This window comes from Heloderma suspectum, chromosome 2 (genome assembly GCF_057233095.1).
Source record: "Heloderma suspectum isolate Gila_16-S chromosome 2, 16-S_ref, whole genome shotgun sequence".
Lineage (NCBI taxonomy): Eukaryota > Metazoa > Chordata > Lepidosauria > Squamata > Helodermatidae > Heloderma > Heloderma suspectum.
In genome coordinates, this window is record NC_139459.1 from 406,902,375 (window position 1) to 406,914,780 (window position 12,406).

Consider the following 12,406-nt stretch of genomic DNA (forward strand, 5'->3'; position numbering starts at 1 on the left):
TTGTCGTGCTCGTCGTTGACTTGCATGAGAAACGGTTCAGTTTAATACATATTGGTTCTTTTGCATCTGTCACTGGCTTTCAGTACCTTTGAGCATGGTATGCAGGCCTGGCCCAATCTCTCTTGCCTCCTGAGGCGGGAAGCCGCCGACTCCACCTGTCCACCGATGCCGTCCTTTCCGGCTGCAGGGAGCCACCCCGAAGTCTCATGAGGCCCAGACGAAGTCAAACCTGCATGGGACTTCAGGCGGGCACCGTGAGAATTCAGTCTAGCCTCGCAAGATTTTGTGTGAGGGGGGCATGCGCCAGGAGGGCGGGCAGCTGCTCCAGAGAGCCCCACCGGCTGCTCCCCCGTTACAGGAAATGCCACGGCAGGAGAGAAGCTGGCAGGGCTCTCAGGACCACGTGCGGGAGGAGGCAGCATGTCCTCCTCATGGGGGCAGTGGGAGTGGAACACGTTGCTCCGCCACCTGATGCAGCCACGTGTGACCATGGAAAGGGAGGGCCAGCCCGGATGGTACCTTTTGCTGGGTTGGGCTACTGTTATTTGTAACTGGCCGATTTTTTCAAACAAGGTTTGTTCTGCTGCCTGATTATATGTAATGAAGGTCTATTTTACTGTAGCGTTATGTTTTCATTATTCTGAGATCTCTTGTGCAGATCATGTCCTAGTAGGCAGCCAATAAATACTGGCATAAATAAGTTAAAATCTCCATATGCCACTCCAGTTAACACTTCTATTCAACATTAGAGGCTATTTAATATATGTGGAAGGATCTGTCTCTCCACTGTCAGTCCAAACTGCAAACCACTGGATTTATTCCCTGAACTGAGGAAATTTCTCTTTTCATTCTTTCAACTGATGGGAGGGACAGCAGTAAAAGTGGCAAGCAACAGAGAGGGAAAACTGAAGATGAACAGCACTGGCTGAAAAACTCTATTTCCTTTGAAGGGGCTGACTTCCATGAAATTGTAATACTAAAAGAACGTTTTGAAGGACAAACAAGAATGATAGAGAACAGAGAGAAAGCGTTGAAATGCTCAGAGTGTGGAAAGAGCTTCACTCAGCGGATGAAGCTTACTGAACAACAGATAACTCACACAGAACAGGAATCATATAAATGCTTGGAGTGCGAAAAGCAATTCATTTGCAGCTCAGGCCTTAACCTGTATCAAACTACTCACACAGGGGAGAAGCCCTTGAAATGCTCAGAGTGTGGGAAGAGCTTCAGTAGGAGCTCTGACCTTAACATTCATCAAAGAATTCACAGAGGGGAGAAGCCCTATCAATGCTCAGAGTGTGGAAAGGGCTTCTGTCAGAGCTCTGACCTTAACGTGCATCAAAGAATTCACACAGGGGAGAAGCCTTTTAAATGCTTAGACTGTGGAATGAGCTTCTGTCGGAGCTCCAACCTTAAAAGACATCAAAGAACTCACACAGGGGAGAAGCCCTATAAATGCTCAGAGTGTGGAAAGAGCTTCTGTCGGAGCTCCAACCTTAACTGCCATCAACAACTGCACACAGGAGAGACGTGCTATAAATGCTCAGAATGTGGGCAGAGCTTCAGTCAGAGGTCGAACTTTAAAAAACATCAAAGAATTCACACAGGGGAGAAGCTTTTTAAATGCTCAGAATGTGGGCAGAGCTTCAGTCAGAGGTCGAACTTTAAAAAACATCAGAGAATTCACACAGGGGAAAAGCCTTTTAAGTGCTCAGAGTGTGGAAAGAGGTTCAATCAGAGTTCCATCTTGAAGAATCATCAAAGGATTCACACAGGGGAGAAGCCCTATAGATGCTCAGACTGCGGAAAGAGCTTCAATCAGAATTCCAGCCTTAAGCTTCATCAAAGAATTCACACAGGGGAGAAGCCCTATAACTGCTCAGACTGCAAAAAGAGCTTTGGTCGGCGTTCTCAGCTTAACTCACATCAAAGAATTCACACAGAGCAGAAGCCCCATAAATGCTCAGAGTGTGGAAAGAGCTTTGGTTGGTGTTCTCAGCTTAACACACATCAAAGCATTCACACAGGAGAGAAGCCCTATACATGCTCAGAGTGTGGAAAGAGCTTCAGTAGGAGCTCTGACCTTAACGTACATCAAAGAATTCACAGAGGGGAAAAGCCCTATACATGCTCAGCGTGTGGAAAGAGCTTCACTAAGAGCTCTGACCTTAATAAACACCAAAGAATTCACATAGGGGAGAGGCCCTATAAATGCCGAGAGTGTGGAAAGAGCTTTTGTTGGAGCTCCGACCTTAACTCCCATCAACGAATACACTAGGGAGAGAAGCCCTATAAATGCTCAGGATGTGGGCAGAGCTTCAGTGAGAGGTTGAGCTTTAAAACACATCAAAGAATTCACACAGGGGAGAAGCCTTTTAAGTGCTGAGAGTGTGGAAAGAGGTTCAATCGGAGTTCCACCTTGAAGAATCATCAAAGAATTCACATGGGGAGAAGCCGTATAAATGCTCAGAGTGTGGAAAGAGCTTCAATCAGAGTTCCAACCTTAACTCACATCAAAAAACTCACAAAGGAGAAGCCCTTCAAATACTTAGACTGCAAAAACAGCTTCAGTCATGGCCGAAGCCTTAAACATCATCAGAGAATTCACACAGGGGAAAAAGCCCCTCCTGCGCTTACATGCGGAACAGGTCAGGGTTCGCTCCACATCCTTGCCTGGCCTTGGCATGCAGGGTTGGCGGAATCACCTGCAGCTCCAGGCTGGCTTCACGCTTTGGCTCCCGCCTCCCAGCAGCCCATCGAAGACGACGGAGGGAGAGGCTGTTGGGAGGCTGGTCGATTGCTCTTGGCTGCTTGTCCTCGGCTTCCCTGCTTGATCCTGTTTAAGAGGGGCCATGTTTTGCAGAATTTGTCTCCCAACAAATATCGGGGAAATTGAAGTCCCCCATTACTACTACATCATGTTTCCTTAAAACATTGGCTATTTGCTTTCCAAAAGTTTCATCCTCGTCTTCTCCTTGGTTGGGTGGCCGGTAGTAGACTCCGACCACCAGGTTCCTTTTATGCTTTGCTCCATTTATTTTGATCCAGATGCTCTCGATGGGGCTACCAAGCTCCTCCTCCTGCATTTCTGTGCAGAGAGATGTATTTTTCACATACAGTGCAACCCCACCTCCCTTTCTGTTCCTCTTGTTCTTTTTGAACGAGTGATATCCTTCCATTGCTGTATTCCAGTCATGAGAGTCATCCCACCAAGTCTCAGTTACACCTATCAAGTCATAATTTCCCTCCTGTATTAAGGGTTCAAGTTCATTTTGTTTGTTTCCCATACTCTGGGCATTAGTATATAGACATCGAAGACCATGTGCTTCATAGTCTGGCTTTCTTCCTACCTGTGTCTGAAGACTATTATTGGGCGCTATCAGAGCTGTTCTCTCCGTTGCAGTGCATGCGCCTGCGTCCATTGTTACCCCCAACATTACATCTCCCTTCCCCGTAGGATTCAGTTTAAAGCCCTCCTGATGAAGTTCTTCATGCTGTGGCCAAACACATTCTTCCCATCCTTTGTGAGGTGCAACCCGTCCCTAGCCAACAGCCCATCTTCCAGGAAGTATAGCCTGTGGTCCCAGAATTCAAATCTCTCTCGTCAGCACCACCTTCGTAGCCAGTCAGTCTTTCCCTTTCTATCCCTCTTCTAACTACTGGAAGGATGGATGAGAAAACTATCTGGGCCCCAAAGTTCTTGAGTTTCCTTCCCAAAGCTTCAAAGTCTGACATGATCTCTTCATAGCTCCGCTTGGCAGTATCATTTGTTCCCACATGGATGAGAAGAAAGGGATACCTGTCAGTGGGCTTTCTGAGTGCAGGCAAGCTTTCAGTCACGTCTCTAATCCGTCCTCCCGGGAGACAACATACCTGGCGAGTCCACGGGTCTTTGCGACATACTTGGGTCTCGATCCCATGCAGCAAGGAGTCTCCCACTACTACCACTCTTCTCTTCTTCTTCTTGTAGGCCTGGGTTTCATCGCCTCTGTTTGACTGACCTTCAGCCTCTTGCTCGCTCTCATGCAGGTTCCCCTGTGATGCTTCCTCTGCAGGCTGTCCTCCGGTCTCATCCGCAAGTACCTGGAATCGGTTCCACAGCTCCACTGCTTCCACTGGCGCAGAGTGGCGTCTAGTTCATCTTCTCCTGACGGTCACCCTTGTCCAAGGGGTATCCTCTACTCCATTTTTCTTCACCTCAGCATTTCCCACTGCCTCATCTTGCTGTTGCTCTTCAAGCTTGTGGTCTTCCCTTTGCTGCTGTAGTTCCCCCATTCTGTCCGAGAACTCTTCGTGTTCTCTTATTCCCCAGAGGGTTGACAGTCGCCGCTCCAGTCCGCTTACTTTTTCCTCCAGCAGCGTGATCAACTTGCACTTGTTGCAGGTGTAGGCCATGTTGTTCTCCGGCAAGAAAACAAACATTGCACACACCTTGCAGGTCACCACCACTGGAGAGTCTTGTCCTTCCATTGCCTCTTTTCCCTTTTGTGTCTGGCTTTGTGATTGTTCTAGACTAGCCTGTGCCTGCTCCTCTACTCAGTAGAGGTTAAAAGCAGAGTCCCACTGGTATGGAAGTGTGTGTTACAAGACAAATAAATGGAAAAAAGTTAGTTAAAAAATAAAATAAAATAAAAAATGAAAAAAAATGTTAGGGGCCTCCCGCTTGACCTCCCCTGCCGCACTCCCCTGGCCAACTCCTGTTTGCTCCCCCTGTCCGCTCGCTCTGGTCGCTCGCTCTCTGTGAGCTTGCTTGCTTTTGTAGTCCCTGGACCAGCTGGACCAGATTGCTCTGCTCTGCTCTGCTCTGCTCTGCTGGGAGGCGGGAAACAGACTGTCTACCATCCCATAAATTAGGGCTCACAGTCTTAATTATCTCACTGTAATTAAACCGTCTTTAAAAATTAGAACATACATAAAAGGCTTACATGTCCACCTTTCAGGCTAAACAAGATCAATTTTGAATTGTATCTTTGAGAAGTTAACTCCTTACTCCAAATTTGCCAATAAAACTTGAGTCTATGAGTTTTTCTAGACATCAGGCTTTTTGATGTGTATACCTTACACGATTGTCTTTGCTCATGAATCGATAAGCGAGAACTTTAAGTACACTTTTGACCTGGAATAATACAATTTCACACCTGTTAATTACTCAAATAATGTTATGGCCCAGGTGATAGGGCTTTAACTTAACATGATGGATGTGCACAGAATTATGTGGACAGGGAGATATTTTTCTCCCTCTCTCATAATACTTCTCCTGTATTGGGCAGAGAGAAACAATTAGGCATGTTGGGTGTCTCTTTAACCCAGAAAGAAAACGGGGCTGAAGCTGTGTGTGTCAGTGGGGACAACTGACCCCGCGGAGGCAGATGTCCTGAGGGGTGTCTGTCCTCAAGTGTCATCAGGTGGGGGCTGGAGAAGGTAGAACCCAGGGCAGGAACGTCACAGCCACCAATCTAGGTGGCTTTATTTATTTTTATTTATTTTATTTCTTTCATTTCTATACCGCCCAATAGCCGAAGCTCTCTGGGCGGTTCACAAAGGGGGTTAGACAGATTCCTGGAGGAGAAAGCTATCAATGGCTACTAGTCCTGATGGCTATGTGCCACCTCCAGTATTAGAGGCAGTAAGCCTATGTGCACCAGTCGCTGGGGAACCCGGGTGGGAGGATGCTGTTGCACTCCTGTTCCGCTTGTGGGTTTCCCAGGGGGGCAGCTGGTTGGCCACTGTGTGAACCGAATGCTGGACTAGAAGGATCCTTGGTCTGTTCCAGCAGTGGCAAGAAAAAGTTTGTGAACCCCTTAGGACTGTCACATATTTCCAACCTAAAAAGTTATCAGATCTTAACCTTACCCCATAATCCTAAAGAACGATAGATAACGCGATTAAACAAATGACACCCAAAGATGATGCTTTTCAACATCTATTTATCCACACCGGATTCAACATTCAATATCCACCTGTGAAAAAGTACGTGAACCTCTAGATTCAGTCCCTGGTGCCTCCCCCCCCCCCCCGCCCCGAGCAGCGATGACTTCAAGTCAGCGTTTCCTGTCAGTGTTGGCCAGTCTCTCACACGCATTGGCCCATTCCGCGTTACAGAACCGCTTCAGCTCAGTGACATAGGAGGGCTTCCTTGCATGAACAGCTCGCTTCAGGTCCTGCCACAGCCTTTCGATGGGGTTTAGGTCCGGACCTTGACTAGGCCATTCTGGAAGACGGAATTTCTTCTTCCGCAGCCATTCTTTTGTAGATCTGCTTGTATGTTTACGATCACTGCCTTGTTGCATGACGCACTTTCTGATCGTTCAGTCATGAACACTCACATTAGCCAAGGCGAGAGTGGACTGCGGATCCTAGGATGTTCCTCTGGGGTGATTTTTACTTCCTCGATGATGCGCGGGTTTGTTCTTGGAGAGATTTTGGTAGGACAACCGCTCCTGGGTAAAGTGACTGTGGTCGTGAACCTTCTCCATTTGTAGCCTACCTGTCTGACAGTGGATTGGTGGAGGCCCAGATCACAGAAATGGTTTTGTGCCCTTTCTAGACCGATGAGTGGCAATAACTGCTTTTCTGAGGTCCTCAGAGGAGTCTTTTGACTGTGGCATGACGTGTTTCCACATAAGCGCATGGTGGAGACCAAACTCACCAAGTTTCTGATCCTTTTATAGCGTGGGCCCCTCAAACTCACCCCGAAGAGCCACCTCATTACTCCAACCCTGGATTCTAATTATGCCCTTTAGGGCTGATGCAACCAGGGGTTCACTTACTTTTGCAAATACCCTGACTCTTAAGTACTCCTTGTTTGCCAGATTTCATAGAGTCATAGAATAGGAGGGTTAGAAGGGCCTACAAGGCCATCGAGTCCAACCCCCCGCTCAATGGAGGAATCCAAGTCAGAGCATCTTGAAGAGCACTATCCCATCTCCCCTCAGTCTTCTCAAGGCTAAACATGCCCAGTTCTTTCAGTCTCTCTTCATAGGGCTTTGTTTCCAGTCCCCTGATCATCTTTGTTGCCCTCCTCTGAACCCCCTCCAGTTTGTCTGCATCCTTCTTAAAGTGTGATGCCCAGAACTGGAAACAGTAATCAAGATGAGGCTTAACCAGTGCTGAGTAGAGGGGAACTAGCACTTGACATGACTTGTAAGCTATACTTCTATACATGCAGCCCAAAAGAGCATTGGCCTTTTTTGCAGCCACATCACATCATTGGCTCATATTCAGCTTGTGATCGACAATAATTCTAAGATCCTTCTTGCTTGTAGTGTGGTTGAGCCATGTATCCCCCATCTTGTAACTGTGCCTTTGGTTTCTTTTTCCTAGCTGCAGAACTTGGCATTTGTCCCTATTCAATGTCATTCTGTTGTTTTCTGCCCAGCGCTCCAGTCTATCCAGATCACTTTGAATTTTGTTTCTGTCTTCCAAAGTATTAGCTATCCCGCCCAATTTTGTGTCATCTGCAAATTTGATCAGCATTCCCTGCACCCCATCCTCCAAGTCATTAATAAAAACGTTGAAGAGCATTGGGCCCAGGACTAAGCCCGGCGGTACCCCGCTCATTACCTCTCCCCAGTTTGAGAAGGTCCCATTCATAAGCACTCTTTGAGTCCAATTCTGTAGCCAACTGTGGATCCACCGGATCGTTGTTTCATCTAGCCCACTTTGAGCTAGTTTGCTCATCAGGAGATCATGGGGCACTTTGTCGAAAGCTTTGCTGAAGTCGAGGTATATGATGTCCACGGCATTCCCACAGTCCACAAGGAGGTGACCTAAAAAGATAATAGTGGTTCTGAGAGTTCTTATAGATCATAGAATCATAGAATAGTAGGGTTGGAAGGGGCCTACAAGGCCATCGAGTCCAACCCCCTGCTCAATGCAGGAATCCAAGTCAGAGCATCCCTGACAAATGGCTGTCCAGCCTCGTCTTGAAGGCCTCCAGTGTGGGAGAGCCCACCACCTCCCCAGGTAATTGGTTCCATCGCCGTATTGCTCTGACACTCAGGAAGTTTTTCCTGATGTTCAGTCGGAATCTGGCTTCCTGTAACTTGAGCCCATTATTCTGTGTCCTGCACTCTGGGATGATCAAGAAGAGATCCTGGCCTTCTTCTCTGTGACAACCTTTCAAGTACTTGAAGAGTGCTATCATATCTCCCCTCAGTCTTCTCTTCTCAAGGCTAAACATGCCCAGTTCTTTCAGTCTCTCTTCATAGGGCTTTGTTTCCAGTCCCCTAATCATCTTTGTTGCCCTCCTTTGAACCCTCTCCAGCTTGTCTGCATCCTTCTTAAAGTGTGGTGCCCAGAACTGGACACAGTACTCCAGACGAGGCCTAACCAGTGCTGAGTAGAGGGGAACTAGTACTTCCCGGGATTTGGAAGCGATGCTTCTATGAATGCAGCCCAAAATAGCATTTGCCTTTTTTGCAGCCACATCACATTGTTGGCTCATATTCAGCTTGTGATCGACGACAATTCCAAGATCCTTCTCGCTCGTAGTGTGGTTGAGCCACGTATCCCCCATCTTGTAACTGTGCATTTGGTTTCTTTTTCCTAGGTGCAGAACTTGGCATTTGTCCCTATTAAATGCCATTCTGTTGTTTTCTGCCCAGCACTCCAGTCTATCCAGATCACTTTGAATTTTGTTTCTGTCTTCCAAAGTATTAGCTATCCCTCCCAATTTTGTGTCATCTGCAAATTTGATCAGCATTCCCTGCACCTCCTCCTCCAAGTCATTAATAAAAATGTGGAAGAGCACTGGGCCCAGGACTGAGCCCTGCGGTACCCCACTCGTTACCTCTCCCCAGTTTGAGACGGTCCCATTGAGAAGCACTCTTTGAGTCCGATTCTGTAGCCAACTGTGGATCCACCGGATCGTTGTTTCATCTAGCCCACTTCGAGCTAGTTTGCTCATCAGGATATCATGGGGCACTTTGTCGAAAGCTTTGCTGAAGTCGAGGTATATGATGTCTACAGCATTCCCACGGTCTACAAGGGAGGTGACTTGATCTTCTGCCAGTTCCTTTATTACTCTAGGGTGCAGCTCATCTGGCCCTGGAGATCTGAACTCCTGGTCGTTCACTGAGGTGAAACGAGCAGGAATGACTTCAGTCAGGAAGTTTGATTCTATTCTATGATTCAAAGTGACAGGAAGCCAGATTCCGGCTGAACATCAGGCAAAACTTCCTGAGTGTTAGAGCAATACGACAATGGAACCAATTACCTAGGGAGGCAGTGGGCTCTCCCACACTGGAGGCATTCAAGACGAGGCTGGACAGTCACCTGTCAGGGCTGCTCTGATTTGGATTCCTGCATTGAGCAGGGGGTTGGACTCGATGGTCTTCTACGCCCCTTCCAACTGTACTATTCTATGAAATCCATGTTGGCTTTGAGTAATCACGGCATTGTTTTCAAGGTGCTTCCAGATGGATTGTTTGATCCAGAATTTTCCCTGGGATTGATGTCAGACTGACTGGTCTGTAGTTCCCAGGTTCCTCCTTTTTACCCTTTTTGAAGATAGGGACAACATTAGCCCTCCTCCAGTCATCTGGCACTTCCCCCGTCCTCCATGATTTCTCAAAGAGAATAGACAGCGGTTCTGAGAGTTCTTCTGCCAGTTCCTTTATGTCTCTAGGATGCCGTTCATCTGGCCCTGGAGATTTGAACTCATTCAAAGTCATTAGGTGTTCCTTGACCATATGCCTATCAATCTCTCTTTTTTTAATCTATATTTATTTTATCTTTTATAAGTGAAATAAACAATACCAACAACATGGTCAAAATCCACAGTTTCCAACATTACAGTATTCTGGGGAAGAAGGAAAAAATAAGGAGGAAAGCAAAATAGAGAGGACAAAAACAACAACAAAAGATTATATCTAAGCTTCAATGAAAGCAAACCAAATATCCCAATACAAGTCCAATTGCAAATTATACCTATACAGCACTCTTCCAAACATTGCAGGTATTATTAAATCTTCAATCTGCTGCTCCATAAATTGTGAGACTTGTCTTTCAATGTTATAACCTCTGTCTTATAGCAAATAAATGGGAGCAAACCATCCATTTCCATTAACCATATATTACCATTCCATTGACACACAGTAAACATTAAAAGTTTAACCAACAAGAAATAATCATAATCCCATAATAATGATAGTAATACCAATATTAATGATAATTTTAAGAAAGATTTTTTAAAGGATAAAAAATAAAAACAAACCATTTATTTTAAGTAATATATCTAAAAATGTATTTATATGTGTACACCCACATACATACAATATAACACAAAGGAGAAAGAAAACAAAAATATGCAAACATTTAATCTGGCAAACTTCTCAGACATCCCATCAGCTAAACCCCAAACAAGACTTCAGAGGAGCAGTAAAAATGGCTAAGTTCCAACTCAGAAGGCTGAGAAAGTTGGCTCTCTTGTTTTAATGTTAACACCAATGAGATATGATTCGGCCGGGTCAGGATTTTAAAACCTTTTCATCTGGCCTTCAAAAAGAATGCAAAATGTAGCAGGATATTTAATATGATATTGCAGGTTATTTTGCTTTGCCAACCTTCTTGCTTTGGTGAATCTCCTTCTTCTGTCAGCAGTTCCTTTAGTATAATCAGGAAAGAGCATAATCTTGTCATTTGCTGGTCCCCACCTCAGCCCACCTTGTTCTCTTGCCAGATGCAGAAGATAATTTTTTGTAGAAACTCGTGAAAACTGAACAACAACATTCCCAGAAGTCCCTTTAGTGCCACGTTATTGAGCCAGGAACATGATATGCCTGCTCAATATCCAGTAGAAAATCAGATGGCAAAACCAATAACTCATGCAAAAGTTTATCCATAAATGCAGCCAAACATACATCAGCAGCCAAGTCTTTAATACCAAGAATATGAAGGTTCGCTCTGCGTGTAAAAGCCTCCAATTGGGAAATTCAAGCAGACAAAGTATTGTGAGACGCTTGCATAGCAGTTTCCTGAGTAATAACTCAATCTTCAAGCACATTAACCTTTGTTTCCATTTTTTGAAGAGAGAGATTAATTAAGTCCACAGTCCATTGGAGGACAGTGATTGAGTCCTGGATTGTTTCAAGCTTCTCTGACTGCACTGATAGCTGAAACTAAATAGTTTTTATCAAAGCAAGCAACTCCTCTTCTGGCATTTCTAGAAACCTTTGCCGGAGGAGCAATTTGGGGGGGGGGGTAGATGGCATTCCCAGACCTTTTGTTTTTCCCTTTGATACTGCCATCCTCCACTTCCAGAAGCACAAGCAAGTATAATTGCAGAAACAAAAAACAAACGTTTAGTTAGATTTAAGTGCCAGTCCCCAGATATTGCTGGTAGTTTAAATTCACAAATATTTTCTGGAACTCGTCAGTTTTGTAGTCCCCTAATTGCTAGGAGTTTCAAACAGCATTCAGTAGATGATACTCCGGCCACTGACCTTAGATTGCAGCCCTTCTGCTGCAGCGCAAAAGCAGCTGTTCTTCCGAGATTTCAACCAGATGGTACTGTAAGATTCCCCTTTTAATTCCAGGGGAATTGTAAAAGGTTTCTCAACCTTTTCATAGCTGGTTGAGATAAGTAACCTGCAGAGCTCCGCAGGTCACTACCAAGACATGGCTCCGACCGGAAGATCTGAACTCATTCAAAGTAATTAGGCGCTCCTTGACCATATGCCTATCAATCTCAAGTTGCAACCCTGCCCCTTTACCCCCACCCCACCCCACCCAGGTACAACATTACCCCCCCATGTTCCCCAGCAACTGCTGCATATAGGAATACTGCCTGTGATACTGAGGGTAGCATATTGCCATCAGGACTACTAGCCATTGGACAAATTCCTGGAGAAGACTTCTCCAGGAATTTGTCCAATCCCCTTTTAAAGCTGCCAAAATTTGTGGCCATCACTACATCTTGTGGTTGTGAATTCCATAGTTTAACTATGCCCTGTGATCTTCTAGTAATACAAGTACTAATTATTATTATCATAGAATCATAGAATAGTAGGCTTGGAAGGGGCCTACAAGGCCATCGAGTCCAACCCCCTGCTCAGTGCAGGAATCCAAGTCGGAGCATCCCTGACAGATGGCTGTCCAGCCTCATCTTGAACACCTCCAGTGTAGGAGAGCCCACCGCCTCCCTAGGTCATGGGTTCCATTGTCATATTGCTCTAACAGTCAGGAAGTTTTTCCTGATGTTCAGCCAGAATCTGGCTTCCTGTCACTTGAGCCCATTAGTCTGTGTCCTGCACTCTGGGATGATCGGGAAGAGATCTTGGCCTTCCTCTCTGTGACAACCTTTCATGGAATCATAGAATAGTAGGGCTCGAAGGGGCCTAAAAGGCCATCGAGTCCAACCTCCTACTCAATACAGGAATCCAAGTCACAGCATCCCAGACAGGTG

The 12,406-nt window shown here is 45.9% G+C and overlaps 1 protein-coding gene and 1 pseudogene across 1 annotated transcript in view; one reads left to right on the forward strand and one right to left on the reverse strand.

Moving 5' to 3' along the window:
* LOC146356776 (uncharacterized) overlaps nt 1-12,406 on the reverse strand; it is a 143,373-nt gene that overhangs the window by 64,564 nt on the left and 66,403 nt on the right.
* Nucleotides 1-12,406, forward strand: part of LOC146356778 (uncharacterized) — a 42,120-nt pseudogene that overhangs the window by 9,799 nt on the left and 19,915 nt on the right.